The sequence below is a fragment of the Perca fluviatilis genome, chromosome 18, assembly GCF_010015445.1.
Source record: "Perca fluviatilis chromosome 18, GENO_Pfluv_1.0, whole genome shotgun sequence".
In the NCBI taxonomy this organism is placed as follows: Eukaryota; Metazoa; Chordata; class Actinopteri; order Perciformes; family Percidae; genus Perca; species Perca fluviatilis.
Window position 1 is genome coordinate 7,364,378 of NC_053129.1, and position 22,716 is coordinate 7,387,093.

General features: G+C 40.0%; 1 long non-coding RNA gene across 1 annotated transcript; it reads right to left on the minus strand.

Moving 5' to 3' along the window:
- Window positions 1–10,462: 10,462 nt before the first annotated feature.
- On the minus strand, window positions 10,463–21,910 carry LOC120546796. The gene is made up of 4 exons (XR_005636939.1): window positions 18,549–21,910; window positions 17,538–17,592; window positions 14,157–14,264; window positions 10,463–11,052 (listed from the first exon to the last, which is right to left on the minus strand). It is a non-coding gene; the product is annotated as an uncharacterized LOC120546796 (long non-coding RNA).
- Between the last annotated feature and the right edge of the window lie 806 nt (window positions 21,911–22,716).

A 22,716-nucleotide genomic window follows, 5' to 3' on the forward strand; every position in this document is an offset into this window, starting at 1 on the left:
TCCACTGTATCCAGCATAGAATCACGCCCGCGGATAGCTCAAAATGCGTGCGGATAACCGCCACTTGGCTTTAGGAAAGTGGCGTGTATGTTTACGCAAAGTCATGATGTCATGTTGCCCAATGGATGTCAAAATGTTAGAACGTGTTACAAAGTCAGCAAAATCATGGCCAGATGAAATTAAATAACAATAATACATGTAAAGCACATGTATGAAGCACAACACAGCAAGAAGAAGGGTAGTTCTTTTGCAGTATAGGTACAATATTAGATCCTGAATAAGAGAAAAAGGCAATTAAGACATGTAATGAAAAAAAAGACTAAAGAGTAGGGCTGTGTTCGATTGAAGAAATTCTTAGTCTACTAACACTCATTCAGTTGTATCGACTAATCGGATTAGTTGATTTAATCTTTTCTCACACAAAGAGTCATGCAAAAGGATGCATGTATTGAATAAGATAATGCCTCCTTTGCATATTTAAACATAACATTTCAGAAATCGTGTAATACAACAAATAACTGCCTTAATGAAATTAATTAAAGTAGGTTTCACGGTGATATCTATTAGGTAAAATGTCAACCCTTAATTCTTGTTTACCAGAGGATGTGCTCATTATGTTTCTTGGAAATAAGTCTTTCAGCATGAATTCAGCATAAAACATGACTAATCGACTAAAGAAATCTAAGTTGACTAAGACCAAAGCGACCGATTAGTCGACTAATCGACTAAGAGGGAGTAGCCCTACTAAAAGTATTACAATGTTTTTAGGTTAAGGCAGTACAATATCAGTTGAAATAAGAGAGTACAAGATGGTATCATAGAAAGGCTTTAAGGCAGGGATTTCCACGCAAGGAGTGCAAAAGTTTGGTCCCCCTTGGAGCTGGGCATCCCACTGTCACATCAGTGATATAACCAGGGCATCAATGTAAAGGCGTTGAGTGTGAGGAATAATCTCTTTAAATCTATTCTAACTCTTAGCAACCAGTGTAGTGAGGCCAGGGTGCGATATATCTTTGAGACGGGAGTTGGCATTCTGGTTGAGACCAATGGCACTAATCAAGTAGAGGAGACAACGATATGGGGATGTTTTTCAGGTCGGCTCAAAAAGGACTTGTCCAATCACATCTAATAGCAGAATTGTTTATACAGTGCCTTCGAAAGTATTCGGCCCCCTATGAACTTTTTCGACCTTTTGCCACATTTCAGGCCTCAAACATAAAGATATAAAACTGTAATTTTTTGTGAAGAATCAACAACAAGTTGGGACACAATCATGAAGTGGAACGAAATTTATTGGATATTTCAAACCTTTTAAACAAATAAAAACTGAAATATTGGGTGCAAAATTATTCAGCCCCTTAAGTTAATACTTTGTAGCGCCACCTTTTGCTGCGATTACAGCTGTAAATTACGCAGGGGTATGTCTCTATCAGTTTTGCACATCGAGAGACTGACATTTTTGCCCATTCCTCCTTGCAAAACAGCTCGAGCTCAGTGAGGTTGGATGGAAGCGTTTGTGAACAGCAGTTTTCCAGTTCTTTCCACAGATTCTCGATTGGATTCAGGTCTGGACTTTGACTTGGCCATTCTAACACCTGGATATGTTTATTTGTGAACCATTCCATTGTAGATTTTGCTTTATGTTTTGGATCATTGTCTTGTTGGAAGACAAATCTCCGTCCCAGTCTCAGGTCTTTTGCAGACTCCATCAGGTTTTCTTCCAGAATACGGTCGTGTATTTGGCTCCATCCATCTTCCCATCAATTTTAACCATCTTCCCTGTCCCTGCTGAAGAAAAGCAGGCCCAAACCATGATGCTGCCACCACCATGTTTGACAGTTGGGGATGGTGTGTTCAGAGTGATGAGCTGTGTTGCTTTTACGCCAAACATAACGTTTTGCATTGTTGCCAAAAGTTCGATTTTGGTTTCATCTGACCACAGCACCTTCTTCCACATGTTTGGTGTGTCTCCCAGGTGGCTTCGGCAAACTTTAAACGACACTTTTATGGATATCTTTAAGAAATGGCTTTCTTCTTGCCACTCTTCCATAAAGGCCAGATTTGTGCAGTATACGACTGATTGTTGTCCTATGGACAGAGTCTCCCACCTCAGCTGTAGATCTCTGCAGTTCATCCAGAGTGATCATGGGCCTCTTGGCTGCATCTCTGATCAGTCTTCTCATTGTATGAGCTGAAAGTTTAGAGGGACGGCGGGTCTTCGTAGATTTGTAGTGGTCTGATACTCCTTCCATTTCAATATTGTGGCTTGCACAGTGCTCCTTGGGATGTTTAAAGCTTGGGAAATCTTTTTGTATCCAAATCCGGCTTTAAACTTCTCCACAACGGTATCTCGGACCTGCCTGGTGTGTTCCTTGTTCTTCATGATGCTCTCTGCGCTTTACACACCCTCTGAGACTATCACAGAGCAGGTGCATTTACTCACGGAGACTTGATTACACACAGCTGGATTCTATTTATCATCATTAGTCATTTAGGTCAACATTGGATCATTCAGAGATCCTCACCGAACTTCTGGAGAGAGTTTGCTGCACTGAAAGTAAAGGGGCTGAATAATTTTGCCGCCCACTTTTTCAGTTTTTATTTGTTAAAAAGTTTGAAATAGCCAATGAATTTCGTTCCACTTCATAATTGGGACCCACTTGTTGTTGATTCTTCACAAAAAATTACAGTTTTATATCTTTATGTTTGAGGCCTGAAATGTGGCAAAAGGTCGAGAAGCGTTCAAAGGGGCGAATACTTTCGCCAAAGGCACTGTACCTGTTCTTAATGGCCTTCTCTTTCATGGTGTTGTACACATGTAAAGTAACGTGTTTAAAAGCTTAAGAAAGAAATTAAAATTCACCATGCTTTCTCACTTCTGCACATGTAGTTAATCGCTGCGTAAAGTATGCATGCTTGTTGGATTGTCCGTTTCAGAAAGTTGCAAAAAATAGTTTGACGCAGCTCCTGAATTCTGAGATCAGAAAAAAGTGTTTTGGAGTGGGGTTTTCAGATGTATGACAAGCACTTCATTTGAAGCCTACTGATGCCTTATGGGACTTAAGGATTCTCTTGATGGCACAGGTCAGGTCTGAGGGGCCAAGTAAAACCGTCCTGTTTTCATCCGGACAGCCTGGTATATGTCATTTGTAGTTGTGCCTTAGTAGACGTCCTTGTTTCAGATACTTAACTCAATATCAAAGTCAAAATAGTTGGCCAGCAAGTAAAAAGTCGACTGCTTAGCCTCTGTCTTTTTGCTGGGCTTAGAGAGATGTTTGGGTCTGGGAGTCTTTATAGAGGAAAACTGCTTTCATCCTGACAGAGTGCCTTTAAGAGCAGAGGAGTCAATCTTTTTCTGTGTGTGTGTGTGGAGAGGAAGCCTTTGGAAAATGCGCTTTAACAAGTGTGAATAGAGTCATCTCTAGCTGCTTCTGTGTTTCATGTGAGACTCCACCATTTTTCCTCTTTGCCTTTAATCAATCACAGAGACCCTTTCCCTGCCTGCCCTTACTTCCTCCTCTCTTTTCTGGGATAAGAGTCTCCCCCCCCCCCCTCCCCCTCCGTGCCTCTTATGAAGTGAGAGGAGGAAGGTGGTGGAGAGATTAGAGAGCAGAGGGTTAGATTTAGAGAGGAGAGTAAGAGAGAGAAAGGAGTGCATAAAGACGAGAGTGTTTCTTTAACATGTTTAACTGTGGTCCAGGCTGCCCGGGGGCTTTTGTTTGGGACCCACAGATCCCCACCGGGCATTGTGGGAGCAGCTCAGGGGTGCAGGGGATTGTGGGAAAATCCATTGAACCAGTTACAGGGATGTGAAATGGAATATACAGTAGAACTCCACCATCATCCGCGTTATCATTATCACCATCACCATCATCCAATGTTGCTCTTCTCTTTTCTGTGAAAACCTTTTAATTCCAACATTGTATTTTTTTTTCTCTTGATGTCATGCCCATCTCTATGTGCAGAAAACCAAGCTTTGCTTTAATGCCCCCCCCCCCCACCACCACATTTTTTTTGTCACCATCACCACATTAATTAGTGACATTTGACATATTAAGTGTGAGGTAAATGTGATGCTACATAAGTTCTGCTTGTCCCTCTGCGTGTTGCATTTACAAAATAACAATGCACCTTTTGGGATTACAAAACCATTTAACGCATAACATATATACTAATATGTCCATTGAAAAGCTACAGCTGATCATTAAACTTGATCTGTTTTCTTCTGTGTAAGCCATTGTGTAGGCTCAGGCTGGATAAAGCCTTATATTGCCGGTTCCTTTCTAACCATTGATGGTGCATACATTTTGAAAGTCAGTAATTTGCAACACATTTGGCCTACACAGGCCAGCAAGGGTTGCCACAAGGGTTTAGCAAGGTTCAACTCTCTTATGGAGCTTCTGTTCCGGCTGTGAAGAAGCTACATCTTTGGACACAGCGCAAATGTGGGTCTAAATGCACCAACTTCTTCTCACTCTTACCACAGGTGTACGTATATGTCGGTGATGTGGTGGCGTTGGTGGGATGGGATGTTGTTAGTTTAGTCCCAGTTCACTGCTCCGTGTTGGCCTCCTGTGATGTTGGAATGCCTTGACAGGAGGAGGTGGAGGAGGAGGAGGAGGAGTATTATGGGGGATGGAAGTTTGGCTAGTGATCGCTTTTTTCCTCCCTTTCTGTCTATATCTCTCTCACACACACACACACACACAAACACACACACACACACACGCTGAGAGTGGCCGTGTGGTTAACTCTAGCTCAAGTTCATTGTGGCTCAGTTCCGGGAGGCAGTGGTGTTGGAGGGTGCTGGGGGCCGGGGAGGGAGGAGCAGTAATTAAAGAGCTTTTGAGAGGGGGCCCCCATGCGGCTCTGTTAGATGCATTTCACCCCATCTCCCCCTCTCCATAATCCCCGGAATAAACAAGTAATAAACAAATTGGGCTTTTCCGCCTGCAAGCTGGGCCTAGGGGCTCCTGTAATGGGATAGACATGAGGTGTGTGTGTGTGTGTGTGTGTGTGTGTGTGTGTGTGTGTGTGTGTGTGTGTGTGTGTGTGTGTGTGTGTGTGTGTGTGTGTGCGAATTATGAGAGAGAGAACATGTGTTCCTTGGTCAGTTGTGTGCGTGTCCCACCACAAATGCAGTAAGTGGCTAATTGCTCCCAGCTCAGTGCTGAAGTGCAGAAGGACAAAAAGGCCTCATTTACTTAATCCACGGGTTTGGTATCTGAACCAGATTATACTGGGATACCTCTTAAACACCTGCGCTGTGTGTGTGTGTGTGTGTGTGTGTGTGCGTCTGTGTGTGTGCGTCTGTGTGTGTGCGTCTGTGTGTGTGCGTCTGTGTCTGTCTCTGGCTGGATTCAGCACTTTTACAGTTCTTATTTGTGTTGTATTGAACCATCAACCCACAACCTTACCTTTTTTGACGTCATTGTAGAGATGTCATTGCATCCCCAGGTCTCAACAAATCAACAGTGCTGAGTCCTGTTTTTTTATATTTTGTTAATAATGTTTGTTACCTGATGTGAGGTTTCCTGGCACACCTGCTTTCTCGAAGTAGATCTACTGTTCCCCTTCGTGTTAGTTACTATTATTTCACGCCCACGGCTTGATGTATATTTCCCAACCTGAATCCTCAGCTGCTACTAATCCGAAATCTCACTGCGGCGACACCGTGCACCTTCAAATATCCTAATCGGATCAGAAGCGCGGGAGCATGATGTCAGGCAGGCAAATGAAACGAAAGGGAGTGTATCTAAATCCTCATCTTAAAGCTGAAATGTGCCGCACATGACACGGCCGGCTGTCTTTCGCTTAACGAGAACAACCAACCCGACAGTTTTGTTAAGCTAATGAGAGGTGTGTGTGTGCGTGTGTGCGCGTTTTGCCGTCAGGTCCAAGATGGCCACAGCTGATCTGCGCGTGTGTGTTTAATTCAGCCCGTCTTCTCTTAATGAGCCTCGAGCACATCTCATTTTACTGGCCGTTGCTCCTCTTCAGTTTCTCCACCTCCACTTCCACTCTTTCAGGCAACTTCAGAGTGTTCTGCCATGCAAAGCAGCCAATGATTACTAAAAGGTCCTTTAATCATTGCAGGTTTTATTCCCCCGGCCTGTCTGGAGGTCCGTAATCGTCTTTTAGACGCACAAAAGGAGCTCTGTTGGTCGTCAGGCTTGTTGACAGCAGAGAGAGGAGGAGGAGGAGGAGGAGAGTGGAGAGACTTCAGCGTGTTGTCCTGCAGGTCTGATGAGGATCAGCAGGTTGTTCATTAAACATCACTCGGAGTCTCCGCTGCTTTCTTTTCCTACAGACTGTAGAGACACAGATGTTGCTCTGTAATCTGAGGAAAAGAAGAAATTGAATTAAATGCCACGAAGAAAAACTCTGTTACAAAACAGCGTTGAAGCTGGCATCCTGCTGAAGCCCGTCCCTCTCCGCCTCAAAGCCGCCTTGACTAAAATATCTCCGCAAAAACCTCGTCAAAGAGGAAACCGTGTCGGCTTTGAAAGAAAGAAAGCAAGTTTGTTTGTGTGTCCCCCCGTCCTCCTCCTCCTCCTCCCCTTTTATCACTATCTTCCTCCTCCTCTGTTCAGCTCCCCCAGATGCTGTTACAAATGAATGCACCATGCCTGCTTACACCACACACATGATCTCCCAGCTCATCGTCGAGTCATGAAACGCTTCCTTTTGAATCTACACAGGCCACACACACACACACACACACACACACACACACACACACACACACACACACACACACACACACACACACACACAATCCTTTGCTTCATTCACCTCCCTCTACTTTACAAACAAGTAGAAACAAAGTAGGTTGTGGGATGGGGGATGGAGGGATGGGGGTCAGGTGGCTGCTAGAGAAGCCAGAACAAGAAGAAGAAGACTTTAGTTGCGCTCTGTTCCTCTTTAATCAAAGTATAGAATATTCCATCAGTGGCGCTGTTTCTCTGTTGCTGCCAGAGTTCCTCCTCCAACCCCTCTCTTCTAAAGCACCACGGTTTGTAACTCTTTCTGTATTCATCCTCTTGTTTTTTTTCCTTCTTCTTTTGTATCCCTAAAGTGGGTTGCATCTGTTCTGTGTGAAGGCAATGATCTTCAGATGCTGCAGAAGGAGGGAGAAACGCTGCAGAAAGATCTACGACAGCCAGTCAGAAAGATGGGGGAGGGCGGTGAAGGAAGGTGTAGTTTTGAAATAGAGAAAACTGAGAATAGTCAATTAACGTATCTCTCTCTGTGCCAATTCTGATTTCTCTGCATGAGCGAGGCTTGGGTTTCTCCTTCATGCGCCCCTGTCGTATTTGCAATTTAGGGCTGCAACGATTAATTTCATAGTCGATTAATCTGTTGATTTTTTTTCTCAATTAATCGATTAGTTGTGTCCCAAAAGCCCAATCTGACGTCCTCAAATGTCTTGTTCTGTACACAACTCAAACCTATTCGGTTTACTGTCACAGAGGAGAGAAGAAACTAGAAAGTATTCACATTTAAGAAGCTGGAATCAAAGAATTTTTAAATTACTCAAACCAATTATCAAAATAGTTTTTAATTTAAGAGTTGACAACTAATCGATTAATCATTGCAGCTCTATTGCAATTGAATCTACTCCGGCCTGTGCGATTAATCACAGATACCTTGTGTTGGCATCATCAATCATTTTTGACTTCAAGAGATTCTGTAGTGATTTTTGGAAAAGTATTTATCATTTCTGGGATAAAATCTCTAAAAACCAAAAAGTAGTAGAAAAAGCAGAATGTAAACTTGACTGGTTTGATGTTGTTTAGATTGTGTCGATTTGAATGCTGATTTTAGTCTCAGATCTAGTTTCCATCAAATCTTACAACACTTAACATCCTGGTAGAATAAAGTCCTCTCCGAATGGGACTGTTGGCTGACAAAACAATCTCACCACAAAATCCATTTAGTTCCTTTTCTGGAGGATTCAATCATACCACATGGTCTTCATTAGCAAATGGAGCTTACACCGATGTTTAAATTGTAAGGGTGTTACATTCTGTGTGATGATCTGATGAACAGCTTATGCGATATAGACCCAATCACAGTGTTTGTTTACAATAAAATTATTGTTTTAGCTCATTATAGATTCAGTCTATAATGGAAGGCTTCAGAACAGCTACCAAATGGAAGTCGCAGTTTGATTGTATTCCCAACTGCTGTCTCCGTGATCAAGAATGAACTTTGAACCTCTGTTGAATGTTGGCCGGTGACTTAAAAAGGAACATTCTTAAGCCCTATTCGCACAGGATTAGTATCATCTGGGGACCTCGTTTGATTTAGAAATTACCCCCACACACACACACACACACACACATACCCGTTTTTGTTATCCGGTGGGGACTCATGACATAGCGAATGTACATGGGGACCCTTTCTAAACTACCACTTCTAAATGAGCTAGAGACATGGTTTCAACTCCAAAAATTCTTTTTTGATTCTGGGATCCTGAAAATCACTTAAAATGTTAGGATTTCACAAATAAAGGTCAAACCTGACATTCACCAACTCTATGGGGACACATGGCAAATTCTTTTAATATTTACAATATTTATACCCCCATTCCATTGAAATACTCCTCCTTCTATTATATAATTTTTTTTTCAGCTATAAAGACCACATATTTACTTTTATCACTCGTTGTTGTATAGTACAGGTGAAATAATTAAAGTAGCCACCAGGTGGCGCTTCCATGGTTTTTGTTTTTTATGTTTTGATGCTCCTCTTGCCTGTCTTAAGTTTGTTTTGGCCATTTAATGGTTTTTTTAATTAACTGTTTTCTGATTCTGCAAGGGTGGACAAGCTGGTTTAAAGAGAGTAGCTCTGCTCCGCAAACAGACCTGTTATGCCCTATCCTCCACTCAAACACCAGACTACTGACATCACAATAAAACCGCTGATCATATTTATACCCTATATACCCTCATTGATAAACATATAAAAGAATATACATGCTTTTTTATTTACTTTCAAAAAGCTTTAGTGTATATTTGACACAAGATTGTTCTACAAAGCTACTGAAAGTAATGTAAAGGGCATTTTAATGACTTTTTAATGAACGCAGGACTTTGTATGCTGTACAAAATGTAAAAACAAAATGCCAATTAGAATTTGGCTAAAAACTCATTTGAGTTGTGTGTTTGAACCAAGTGCACTCCATACCAGCGAGGTGGGGGTCCGGTCCACTTACAAAACAAGAATTGAATCAATAAGATAACACACTATTGACACCTTGCATGCAGAGTTCTGTAAGCTTCTCCTACATGTCAAGAGGAAAACTAAATATAATGCAAAGAGGCAGAATTAGGCCAGTTTATCAGAACTTAAAACCAAAAATAAGCAATTAAATTTTGGACACATCTAAACATAGTGACCCCCTCTCATATTATCAAGTGCCAAGAGATGAACAAAAATGGACACCCGTTTACCCAACTGAGTTCACAAACCTGTTCCAAAGCATCAGGAACATAACCAACTCAACTAGATTACACCACAGCTTAAACAAAACTACATCATCTATTTTCCAATAGATGATGTAGTTTTGTTTAAAACTACATGTTTTGTTGCTCTAAATCAACAGGACACCATAGCAGATTATTTGAGCATGGTTACGGATCGGCACAGTACAGACTGAGTGCGCACAGCCTTGCCATTGAAAACAGGTGACAAAGGAAAACCTGGCTCCCTGTAGAGCAAAGGCTGTCCACTGATTGCACCCTTAGTGAGCCTAAAACAGAGCCAAACTTCCTCACTTAACATGTCAAATATATAAACATTTGGAAACTATATTTCCAATGAATATATATAAGAACCAAAATGTTTTCTATAGCTCTCAGATTAAATTATATTACCAGTCCTACTGGGAGAGGACACTAAGAGCTGTGAGCAGGCAGCAGTCTGTGTTGCTTCCATAAACTGAGGGACAGTGAGTGACAGCAGTTGCCTGCACCTTGTACTTGTTTTGTTAATTTTTCTTCGTTTCCTGTCGGTATTGTTCCAACCAACCTTTGACTTGTAGTACTTTATATATTCTGGTTCATTCAGGAAATGCCACAGAAGCAATGGTGTTTACATTGCAGATTAACTTTATTATCACAACTCATCCATATACAAATTAATTTGTCCTGGCTCTTTGCTATGATCATTCCTTCTCCTTCACCTTATTGTCTTACTTCCTACAAACCTGTCTGTCTCTGCTGACCTCGATTTCTCTCTACAAACCTGTCTCTCTCCTGTGTGTTTCTCTCTCTTTACCTCTGTTTCTTATTTTAAAAAATGTTCAGGAACACTTTCTCTTTCTACTCACCCATCTATCTCTCCCTACATAGTCTCTCTCTCTAATATACATACCTGTCTCACTCTCTAATCTACATACCTGTCTCTCTCCTTTCTACATACCTGTCTCTCTCTACATACCTGTCTCTCTCTACCTACATACCTGTCTCTCTCATTTCCTACATACCTGTCTCTCTCTCCCTGCAAACCTGTCTCTCTCTACAAACCTTTCACTCTCTCTACAACCTGTGTCTCTCTCTACCTCCATTTCTCCAACCACCCATGACCGACTACCACAATGTTCTTTAGGATAAAAATGTAAATGACATCACTCAATGAAATAATAGTCAGAGCATGTTGACATATTAAATTTGAAAACAAAAGAGCTTTAACAATCTTAATAAAATGTCGTTGCATGCTCAGATATGAGCTGAATTCAAGTAAGCGCTGTACCTAGTTGTGGGATTGTAGAAGTACTTAGATGGCAAAAAAGAATTATGTTCAGTGATTACAATTTAGATTTCCATTGGTTATTTTCTAGACGCTTTAAAGTATCAATGCGGTTCTTCACATAGAACTTAACTGCCTGCCAGCTCCTTCCCCTAAGCACCTCTGAGGATCCCTTGATAGATGCTTCACACTGGGCTTTACCAGGAACCCTGCCAGAGTTGATGTTGTCCATGAGATTGCTCTCCACAGCCTGGACCTCCTCGGTGCTCCACTTCTTTCTCGCCATTGTTGATGAACCTTAGACAAAGAAGTAAGGCCAATCAATATAAAATTGCTTGCAGAGTTTAAAGATTAAAAATCTAAAATGATGGGTGTCTGGACAGTAGTAACTAGGTGGTTTCTATTGTCGTGCTAATAATAATAATAATAATAATAAGTCATTTAGACTGAAAAAAAACTGTAAAAGTGTGGTTGTTACAAGGGGACTAGATGGCAACTAGATGGTTGCTAGATGTTACCTCATAACCACCTAGGGCTGCACAATAGAGACACAGCACATCGCGTCATACTCCCACCAGAGAGGAAAACATCTTTCTGCTCTCCATCGACTTGTATTGGATGAAGGTGCCTCATCTTCAATTTTGTCTGCTGGCAAACCGAAACATTCCTAAAAGCTGCCGTGTGGTGATATTTACTACCAACAATGTATAGAACCCAGAACCTAAGTTTTCATAAGTTGTGGAACCGAAAAACTGAGCTTTTATGATGACTAAAGTGGATATAGACGTGAGGAATCAGCAGAGAGAATGGTTAGACTGTGGGATTCTGACACTAAGCTAACAATATGCCCAATGTTACGTTTGCAGCAAGCATTTTATTAACAAGTCAAATATCCAAATGTCAGTTTTAGACTATCTACAGTCTGTAAGGTAAGCTAACACAGGTAATGTTGGACATAACTTTAGTTTAGTGTCAGGATTCCGGTCTTCCCATTCTTCCTGCTGATTACTCATGTTTCTGTTGTTCCCTGGTGTCCGGGGACTTAATCACCGCTCCGTCTCTATATGGAGAGAAAAAAAAATAAAGCTTTTCTTTTTGTCACAATATACATTTTATCAAAAAGTAAAAATTCATGATGATGTAATATTTTGTTGGGGTCTTTTTTCCTATATCTGAAAAACATGATTTGTAGGCCAGGGCATCTCTGTTTCTTCAATCTACATATTGCACTTGGCCATATTGTGATTTTGATAATATTTTTGATTAATTTTTCAGCCCCATAAGTCCCTAACAACTACTTAGCAAAACCCAAGCAATGCTCTACCAACCACCTGGTTGGTATTGCACTTCCTTTTTTAGCCTTGATCTGGCTGCAAGTAAGTACCGGTTTCATTTACTTACTACAAAATCAGCTTTATATCACATAGGACTACTTAAATAACATGAGACATTTGTACATAGCTGACCAGATCCCTTTTAGTTAAGCTCACATGCAAATTCACAATTACCTTTGTCTTTGTAAATCATTGTCCAAAACCAATTTTTACGTTAATCTTGATTGCTAACCCTATTAGTGAGTACGAAAAATAAAAAATGAGTCAAATCGGTGCTAGCTACACGGAGCTGCTGCAGCTAATGCCCAGAGCTCCCACTCAGCTAAAACAGCAGTTTTGGTGGCATAAGATAAAGAGTGCCTTTGTGCCTCTTAACAGACACAAAATGCAATTAAAATGTCTGTACAACATGAACAGGGCCCTTACATGACAACTAGATGCATTTGTGTTCAGCCCGGCTTCTGTAATAATCATCACAAAGCAGTTCCCTGTGTATTTGTAGCATTTATATCCATTTTGTGTGTGATCCATCTAGCGTTGGTGAGTAGCAGTCTTGTCTGTGCTGATTGTTGTGGTTTCCTTAGCCGGGCTAGAAGGCCCGGCCGGCGTCCCAGCTTCTCCTTCCTGCCTGCCCTCCTGGCTTACCGTGGCCGACAACAATCCAGTGAGCGCCCGCTGGTCTGGTGGAGGTCTTCCAGAAGACCATTCAAGCCTTTGTTGATAAAATTTATATTTTATTTCCCCCTCAAAAATAGGTAATTGAGCACTGTAGTGGTTATGACCATATTAGTGACTATGTTACTACATGGAAACGGGCCAAATGATGCCTGTTTCTTGTACAGTAATAGCGTTACTGAAGGCTAGCTCTAGCTCCATAGTTACATTACTCCAAGCTTCTTCCTTTGTGAACGCCTCCGCTCTTCACTCTTCACACACGACGCTCCTCCAACCTGCACACTGTTTACCTTTTCCTGCTACAACTTAATTCAAACGGGACTTCAGCGCGTCTGTAACACTATTTTACTGTACAAGGCAAACATAATTTGGTCCGTTTCCATGTAGTTACATAGTCACTAATATGGTCATAATCACTACAGTACATTTACAGTACTACTACTACATTTTTGAGGTGGGAAATAAAATATTTTGCAGCGAAGGCTTAAATGGTCTTCTGGAGGACATCCACCAGACCAGCGGGCGCTCGTTGGATTGTTGTCGGCCGCCGGTAAGCGCAGGGGGGGGCAGAAGGCAGAAGCAGGGACGCCGGCCGGGCCTGCTAGCCCGGCTAAGGAAACCACAACAATCAACACTGGCAAGACTCCAACTCACCAACGCACACAAAAATGGATATATATGCTACAAATACACACAGAACTGCTGCGTGATGATTATTACCGGAGCCTGGCTGAACACACTCACTCATCCCAGACGGCAGCTAGCAGCTAACAGGGTAGGTGAATTTAAACAATGGCTAAGTTGCTAAATGCATCTTGTTGTCATGTAAGGGCCCTGTTCATGTTGTACAGATGTTTTAATTGCATTTTGTGTCTGTTAAGAGGCACAAAGGCCCTCTTTATCTTATGCCCCCAAAACTGCCGTTTTAGCTGAGTGAGAGCTCTGGGTGTTAGCTGTATTAGCTCCGTGCTGCTAGCACCGAATCGGCTCATTTTTTTTGCTATCGACGGTACTCACATACAGTAGGTATAGCAAGATTATTGTAAAAATTGCCAGGAGTTCTCCTTTAATACTATTGATTACAGAAAAATGCCATATCATTAAATACCAAATTTAAGTACCGGAGGAGTAGGCCAAATCCCATCAGTGGTAGTGAGCCAAATTTGTATATTTTCTGAAAATGGCTAAGAAAAGTATTGGTCTAGAGTTTAAGATGTTTTGGCTGTGATTAAGCTAGAGTTTTAAACAAGCACAAATTTACAATAGCTGCGACCACTTAGTGCTGTGGAACCGGTACCAGGTCCGTCGGACTTAACAGGTTAAAACCATACAATTTCCCCCACTACTGTTATTGTCAGACCAAGTTGTGCATTGGATTGTATGTGAACTTACAAATACACTTTCTGCTCTCTTGAGTTCAGGAACACTTATGTCCTCCTTTTCAGGGACGGAACTTAGTTCAAGGATCACTGTAGAGTCAGAAGAGCTCTGGTCCATTTCCTGGGGATTAAATACAAAGCAAACAATTATTGTTGTTAGTTAAAATAAATGTATGCCATTTACTTATTGATAATTGTTCTGTTAAAACTAATTTATTTTAGAATTCCTCTCCCACTACATTCCATATTAGTATTACTATGCACCACATCTAACGTACCTAGTATAACCTGCTAAACTGACTGACTCTACCTTTTGGTGACCTTTTAAAAGCTGTAATCTTTGACACTGATGATGATGATGATGGATAAAGCCTAACAAGCATTTTTTTTCCAGATTAACCTAATGATGAAAATGTGACATATTATAGTGGGATTCATGTAGGCTTATTATTATTTGAGATTATGTACAACACTGTGATTTTATAAAACAAAATCTACAATACAATGACTTACACAAAGCAAAACCTTACTTGGAAAAAATATGAAACCTACAACTCAGGCTAAATACTGGATCATCCTGCAATGGCCCACTTAAGCCAGTCATGATGCCATGTTGTTCAATAAAAACATGATGCAGAGAGAGGAAGAGATTGCTAGGTGTGTTTGCTTGAAAAGTAGGAAGTTTACATTGGCATGACAGAAAGGTAGGCTGTTTGATTTGTGTTGCAGGCTAGTTGACTTACGGCGTGAGTTTAAGCAGCAGCCATAATGAACCGATAACATGTATGAGGGCCTATGGCAAGAATGCTGTGACTGAATAAATACAGTTGCTAAGCATAATAAAACATAATGCTAATGTTACTAGCTACAGCTCTTCTTATGGTGCTGTCCCGGGTTTCTTCCTAAGAGGGAGTTTATCCTCGCCACTGTCGAACTGCTTGCTCTTGGGGGAATTTTTGGGGCTTTGTAAATTATAGAGTGTGGTCTAGATCTACTCTATCTGTAAAGTGTCTCGAGATAACTCTTGTTATGATTTGATACTATAAATAAAATTGAATTGAATTATGATGCTGCTGAACTTTTCTCATAAACTTGTAGCTGATGATCACATTATTATTGAGGGTGCAGTTATAGGCAGTCATTACAGGTAGCTGTTGGTCTGTTTACATTTTCCACTTTAAAAATACATACACAGGGAAAACAACATTGTAAACAAATAGCTAATGTTTCTGCCTTGCCGCAGTAATTTATGACTATGAAGGTAAATATGGTGCAAAACGTGAGAGAAAATGTTCCACCTATTGAAAAATATTCACACAAAGAATTTCACAAATGTGTAGATTGATTTTTACAGATACAATGATAGCTGCAAACTTGTAATGCAACATTTACCCATCATTGTTTAATATAAATAATAATAATATATAAAAATCAGTAAACGTTGCATTACAAATTTGCTACTGTCATTGTATCTATGGTAAAATAAATCTACACATTTGTGAATTAGTGTTATTACATTCAGATCAAGGTTGTGAGAATGTTTTCTATGAGTGAAAATCTCAATTTCCAAGTTCAGATTTTGTTATGTCCTCTGGAAGCTGGTCCAAAGATCGACACCATAGTGGTTAAAAGCTGCTTCCCCCTGTTTTGTTCTGACAGTAGGTTTCAGTAGTAGTTGCTAATGTTTTAATCTAAGGTGTCTTGGTTGAGAATGTTGTTGGAATATGTCATGCAGGTAGTTTGGTCCCATCCCCTTTAGTTACTTAAAAACTAACAGAAGTGCCTTAGATTTCCATTCTGTATTAAATTGGGAGCCAGTGTAAGGACTTTAAGACTGGCGTAATATGATCTGTTCTTTTTGTTTTAGTAAGGATCCTGGCTGCACTATTCTGTACCATTTGGAGTGGTTTTAAAGTCTTTTTAGGGAGTCCAGCACATTGCAATAATCAATCCCACTAGAAATGAAAGCATGTATGATTTTTTTCAAGATCCTCCTTTGAAATATATTCTTTTAGTTTATTGATATTTTTAAGATGAAGGTATAATGATTTTATGACTGTTTTAATGTGACTGCTAAAATTTAGATCATTATCTATAAGGACACCAAGGTTGTTTTTTTACCACTTTCTTTGCTATTAAGCCCTTCCTTTCAAGCAAGGTAGAAAGTTTGCATCTTTCCTCCTTTCCGAAAACTACCACCTCAGTTTTATTTTTGTTAAGCTGGAGGAAGTTCTGTGACATCCAAGTATCTATTTCTTCAAGGCACTGTCAGAGAGTGTTAATGGGGTTATAGTCATTAGTAAAGATATGACAGGAGATAAATATGTTTACAACAGAACTTAAATAGATCAAATTGAAACGTTATAGAGCATCAGGGTAATCTCATTTGGTAAACTATAAGATGGCAGCCATAGAATGTTGAGGATGTTTCATACATTGCATTGTTTGATGTGTGACAGTGCATGACAGGGTTTTCCCTGAGATTTCAGAGCGCTTAGGTGCAATGACGTCACACATTCATTTGCATATTGGTGATGTCATTAAACAGTTATTTTTGCAAAAGCTTAGCCGAGTTGTTGTTGGTTGCAGCTAGGGAAGGATCATTAGAAGCAAAACTTGGAGGAGCTTGTCACTAAAATGAGAATAGCTTGTCCACCTTAAAGGTCAGCCACGCGTTTGGTGAGTGAACCTTAGCTAAAGTTGTCGCTAGCTCTGTGCCGGGCTGGCTAACCGTTTCACTTTAAACCAGCAGGTAGCAAGCAGGAGACGGGAACTTGGCTTTGGTCTTGAGGAGTTGTAGCAATTACCAACAGATATACTGTACACAGACTAAAATTCTACATTCACATCTATTATGCAAATGATTATTAACTTTATACTCACAGTCCCTCTCTTTTTCCACCACACACTATCTAATGTGTCGGCTGTACCTGGGGCTGCGTGTGCAACATGCATGGTGTGTGTGTGTGGTTGTAACACTGTTTGTGTCCATCATACAGCACGTGTCCAGAAGACAACAAGCAGGAGCCCCTCCTGTTTATCGGCTTCTATACAGTCTATGTTTGCAGTCCAGATGATGTCCAAATTGTTTTTATGTTTATATGCTTTGGCGCTGCCCCTAAGCTCTATAATGGCAGAGATAACCCTGCATGAGACTCAGAAAGTTGGATTTATCAACAAAACTGCAGGTGGAATACTCGTGCAAATCGAGCCTTTGCCATGCAACACATCAACTTTCTGAGTCTCATGCACCAAACCAACACTGATTTCCATGACAATATTTCCAAACAAACATTCTATAGCAGATATTTAATGTGTACCAGCAAAATGACCAAAAAGAGATCATTAAGTGCAAATTCATATTACGAGTTGTCCTAATCATCACTTTACTGACCTGAAGAATTTAAAGGGCTGTCACGGTGACCATGAATGGTTGTCAAATCTTCTTCCTGCAAGTCATATCATATTAGTCACACATTGTAGCTGCATTTCTCCAGTTTATTAACAGTAGATTAGGCAGTACGTGTCACATGCACCATCAGAGAGGTAGTATAACACTGTATGTCCATATTTTCAATAAATTAATAGCTACAAAAATTTATATTTCCATTGTGTCTGACGAAATAATGAAAACTTTGAGTCTAAAGGGGCTTTCAACATTATACATCTTTCTTAAGCCATACTAATGCTCAATGTGTAATAAATAAATATGCAGATTACAATACAAGCTTATAAACCAATTAACACTACAAAACTGTCAAATATTAGTCCAGAAAACATGATAGGATGGTTTTTTTATGGGAAAATCTTTAAGTACAACATATTTATCTCTCTGGAGAAAATAGTTCCCCAGCCCCCTCTCCTTCTGTAGTCACCACTCCCTCTCACTCAACACCCCCCACCTCCACACACAGCACTATCTGATTCTGACTGCAAGACACATGTTGCAGTACACTTCATTTCAGCTCAGTATCAGTGCATTTAACATTACTGCAGCCATCTCTTGATTTATACTTTTGTTTAAACCCCCCCAACACACACACACACACACGCGTATGGTAAAAGTTGCAAAATGGCAAAAGGTCACGGCATGTGCACATTACAAAATGGCTGACCTGGTCCTGAGAACCACACCTGCTACTGTCCTAAACTAAGGTTTCCATTTGACACGACGACGGCACAATTTACTGTAAACTAAGATGGTGTTGGTTTATAAACTGTAATGTTAGCTGCCAGTAAACTAGCTAGCATTAACTTATTTGGCTGACAAGATATAAGTTAGCCTTCTAACATTTTATTTTCAAATGTATCTATAAGAGTTGCTTTACATGTGAAAACAGTACAAATCTATTTTAAACAGAATTGTAAACGGTTTAAATGGAAGTAAAATCAATTTTAGACTCACCATCTCTCCCTGATCCATGACTCCAGCCTGCTCTCGTCCATGCAGTGAAGATCTGACGCAGAGTTCACAGCTTACGTGAGGGGAGGGGCTGGACACCATGGGGACTCCGGTATACACACTGGCCACATGGCCAGAGTGGGGGATGGGCGTGGTCGGGATGGGGACTTGAACATGACATACGTGTGTAACAGTGTTTTCTTTTAAACGGCGTCAGTAGCTCAATTTGAGAAAACGATCGAAACCAAACGAACCCTGAAACCTTTCAGCATATAAGCAGACGAATGCTTTTGGCTTAACTTGAAATAAAAATAATTATTTTTTAATTTTTAATTTATTATTAGTTAGTTTTTTTCCTCAAAATTAAGCCAATGACAAGTGTACATACTAAATGGATACATTTTTCCTCATTAGGAAAAATTAATAATAATTATAATAAATATTTTTATCTTACATGTTCATAACATTCATCAAAATATCTGTATAGATCAGGGGTGGCGAACCTGTGGCTCTTGAGCCGTATGCGGCTCTGTGCCTTCTCCTTTGAGGCTCTTACTGTGTGGCTGTGTTATTGGTGGATTTTTTTTTTTTTTAAACTTTTTGAAACATTTCAGATTGGTTAAAAAAAAGCACTTGAATGCATCTGACAATTATTTTAAAATAAAAAATAACGCAGCAGAGTTTTTTTATGGACAGATTCTGCAGCCTGAGGAAAACAAAGCAGCCCCAGATCACCTTCCTCAATATTAACCCTTTCACTGCTGAGTCAGATTGTTTGAAAGCCCCTCTAGTGACAAATGAGTGAAAGAGTGGCCACAACCGAGTACAATCAGACCTAAAAAGGATTGTGGGTAACAAAGACTGTCAGGTTTCCCACTGAGTCCATCTAAGTAAGAAAAAAAAAACTATGAAAACTGCTATGTATTATGACTTTCATTAGATATGGAAGTCATGGTTGCTGTTGTAATGTGGACCTGCATGTGTTGTGTGGCTTTTTGCTGCTGGTGCGTGTTTTATTGTGGCTCTTTATTCTGAACTGGTTGGCCACCCCTGGTATAGATGCTTGTGCATGTCAGCGTGCTCTTATCCGTTCAGTTGATATTTGAGTTCACACCACGCCAAACTCACCTAATGTAAGGGGAGGGCCTGGACACGCAGGCAAACACACCTCATGTTTGCCACATGGTAAAGGCATGGCCAGAGTGGGGGGTGGGCGTGGTCAGGATGGGGACTTGAACATGACAGATTGTGTGTAACAGTGTTTTCTTTTAAATGTGGTAACATTAGCTCAATTTAAGACTACAATTTAAACCATACGCTACAAACACTGAAAGTTTTTAGCATATAAGCAGACAAATATTTGGCATTATTTGAAATTAATTTCTTCATTATTATTGGGTTGTTTTTATACTAAATTAATAAATTTTTCTCCCCATCAATACAAAATTAATTAATAATAAATATACATATTTTTATCTTACATGTTCATAACATTCATCAAAATATATTTCATATATTGTAGTTCTCTGATTCTCAACTTTGTTCTAACGCAGCTCCCTCTCTTCAATCTCTCTCTAACTCGCTCCACCACAAACCCTGGTTGCAGCGCTCGTTGAGCCACTGTCTAAAACTGCCATTTCCACCAGCTGAGAGTTTGTAACAGAAATAAATGCATTATGGATCATTTTATTTCTATAGTTTGTAAGCTCACTCAACCAGCTGACTTCTGTTGAAACAGAAGACGTCTCTAACGTTTTAAAACCAGCCTCTGGAGACTTGACCAGCTGAGTCGCAGCAACACCATTAGCCGGTTTGTGTCCAGCTGAGATGAGCCAGTTTAGACTGCTGAAACTGCAATGTTCTAAAACAGTTGTGTCTCGTCGCCAATCTTTGGTCTAAACTCTTCTATAATATATTAGAAACTTCCAATTTGATAAAGTCAGTGTTTATCAGACCACAAATGAGACAATTATTAGAACAACACAGAAACTGCCTCTCACTTGTTACTCAAAATTGTCATGAAAATGACTCAAAAAATATGAAATACCATAAATATGTCAAAATACACTGAAAGGGGCCTTTAAGATGTCCTGTTTGATTTAGAATTTGAGTGAAAAAAATGTAATTGTGCTGAGAGCAAGCGAGCAATTCGGCAATTCTGAGAGGTGCATGATGCCAGGGGTAGCGCAGTGCCTAGTTGGGCGGCACTGCTCTCAATGGATTGGCCCGCGCAGAGCGATTTTGCCGGCTTTTATGTGTAAGCAGCTTTAAGCAGTCTGAACCATAGAAATTATATGGTTTGGAGTATTGTTATTAATACATGAGCTTAAAGTTTTCAGAATTGTATTCATAGTTCTCTTTAGGCCTTACAGCTTTTTTAAAGTTAATTACAAAAGTAACAATGTATTCATCATTGTTAGCTTATACTATATTATCTATATGTAAATGAAATGTAGGGATAAGATGCAGATCTGAAGCAACATCAGAAGTATCCATGGTGGGGAAAAAAGGGAGAATGGATGGCAAGCAATAAAGCTGAACTGCACCAAACCTTCAAATGAGCTTGAATATCAGGTATGGTAGTCCAGCAATGAGATGGCATAACTAAACTATCAAAACCATAATATAAAAAGGTTGCTCAAATCAAGCAAACTGATTTGTTCTGGTTCATAACAGTGATATAATAACAACCACATACAAAAGCTATAATTAGAATTCCTTTGAACAACAAGTATCACTCCAAGTTTGAGATACAACATTACACAAACTGATAGCTGGTGCAACGGACAAAAGCTGTTCATCTGCACACACACTGCCATGAAACAGAGTTGGTTGGCGAAGTATCTATATACTGTATATATTTAGAATTTTTTCGCCGCTTTATTTTGCCATCAGACAGCCCTTTACTAAAAGGAATTGAAGTTGTTGTCTATGCTCTCTTAAAAGCCTTCTTCATTGATAAACACAGCAATTTTAATCTAGCAGAAAACAGGAGTTGCTCTTCTACCACTGCCGCCAGTAGTTAGTTGCTTGTCTAGTTCTGTCTCGATTGTTAAGTTAGTTTTTGTTATTGTGTGCCTTTTCATTAGCTTTATGTAAAAGAAATAGTCTGTGCAAAAAGTCTGTGCTAGGCTAACATTATCTGCCCTGCTATATGTTGTGCCTTTATCACAACATACTATGGCCTGTTGTAAGCTATTACTTAAGTATCAAAATATCTTAATCATCTCTTAAATAACTATAAATATAATTATAATGAATACATATTTAATACATTAGTCTTTATTGAACATGTATAGCATAAAATAACGTGAGGTTTTGTTTGGAAATAACTGAATTCATGCCAAACTGTCTGTTCCTCTGGGCCTCTCTGCTTCCAGAGGTCACAACCAGGTCAGTTGAGACATATTGGGTGGGGGAGGGAGGACTGCAATCTGCACCTGCACTACTGCTGCATTCAAGGGAATATGGAAATTGCAATTTTACTGACCCTGACTGGTCATGTTTTTACTAAAATGGACGACTGCTGATTTTTTTTGCAGTTATTTTAAGACAATTTTGCTCTTGCTGAGTAATTCAAGGCATCCTCTGACCTGGATGACTGAAAACACACTTTAAATTATGGATTTGACTTTTCTGTTTTGTGAAATTTACCTCAACATGAAGACCCATAGTTCTGTAATATCCAGGCACACCTGAACACACAGTTAGAAACGTGCTTGTTTGTTTAAACCTAAACAGCCCAAGTTATGAAGGATACAGATGCAGCACCATGATTAATCCATGTGAAACATATTACATTTTTTATCAAACTAGGTTGGGCTGAGTGTAAAAAAAAGGAAATCTGGGCTAGGGTAAGTAATGATCTTATCAAACAGAATATACAGATTTCTTTGTAAGCAATAGCAATAGCAGGGCGTGAGGGTTATAAGGGGTTTGTGGCAGAAGGCTGTCATATATACACATACAGTTATTTGTTAATGAGGGGGGAAACATAGATATGGTAGCTTTCAACCAATGATCAATTTAGCAAACTGGATAATGCAGCTGAGTCTGGCCAAGTCCTGAGTCCTGTTTAACCTTACCAGAAGCAGGAAGTATGCTCTTTCAGCCTTTTGCATTGGTGTTGATTTTTGCATCCCACTTCAGATCCTGGGATATTGTGTATTCT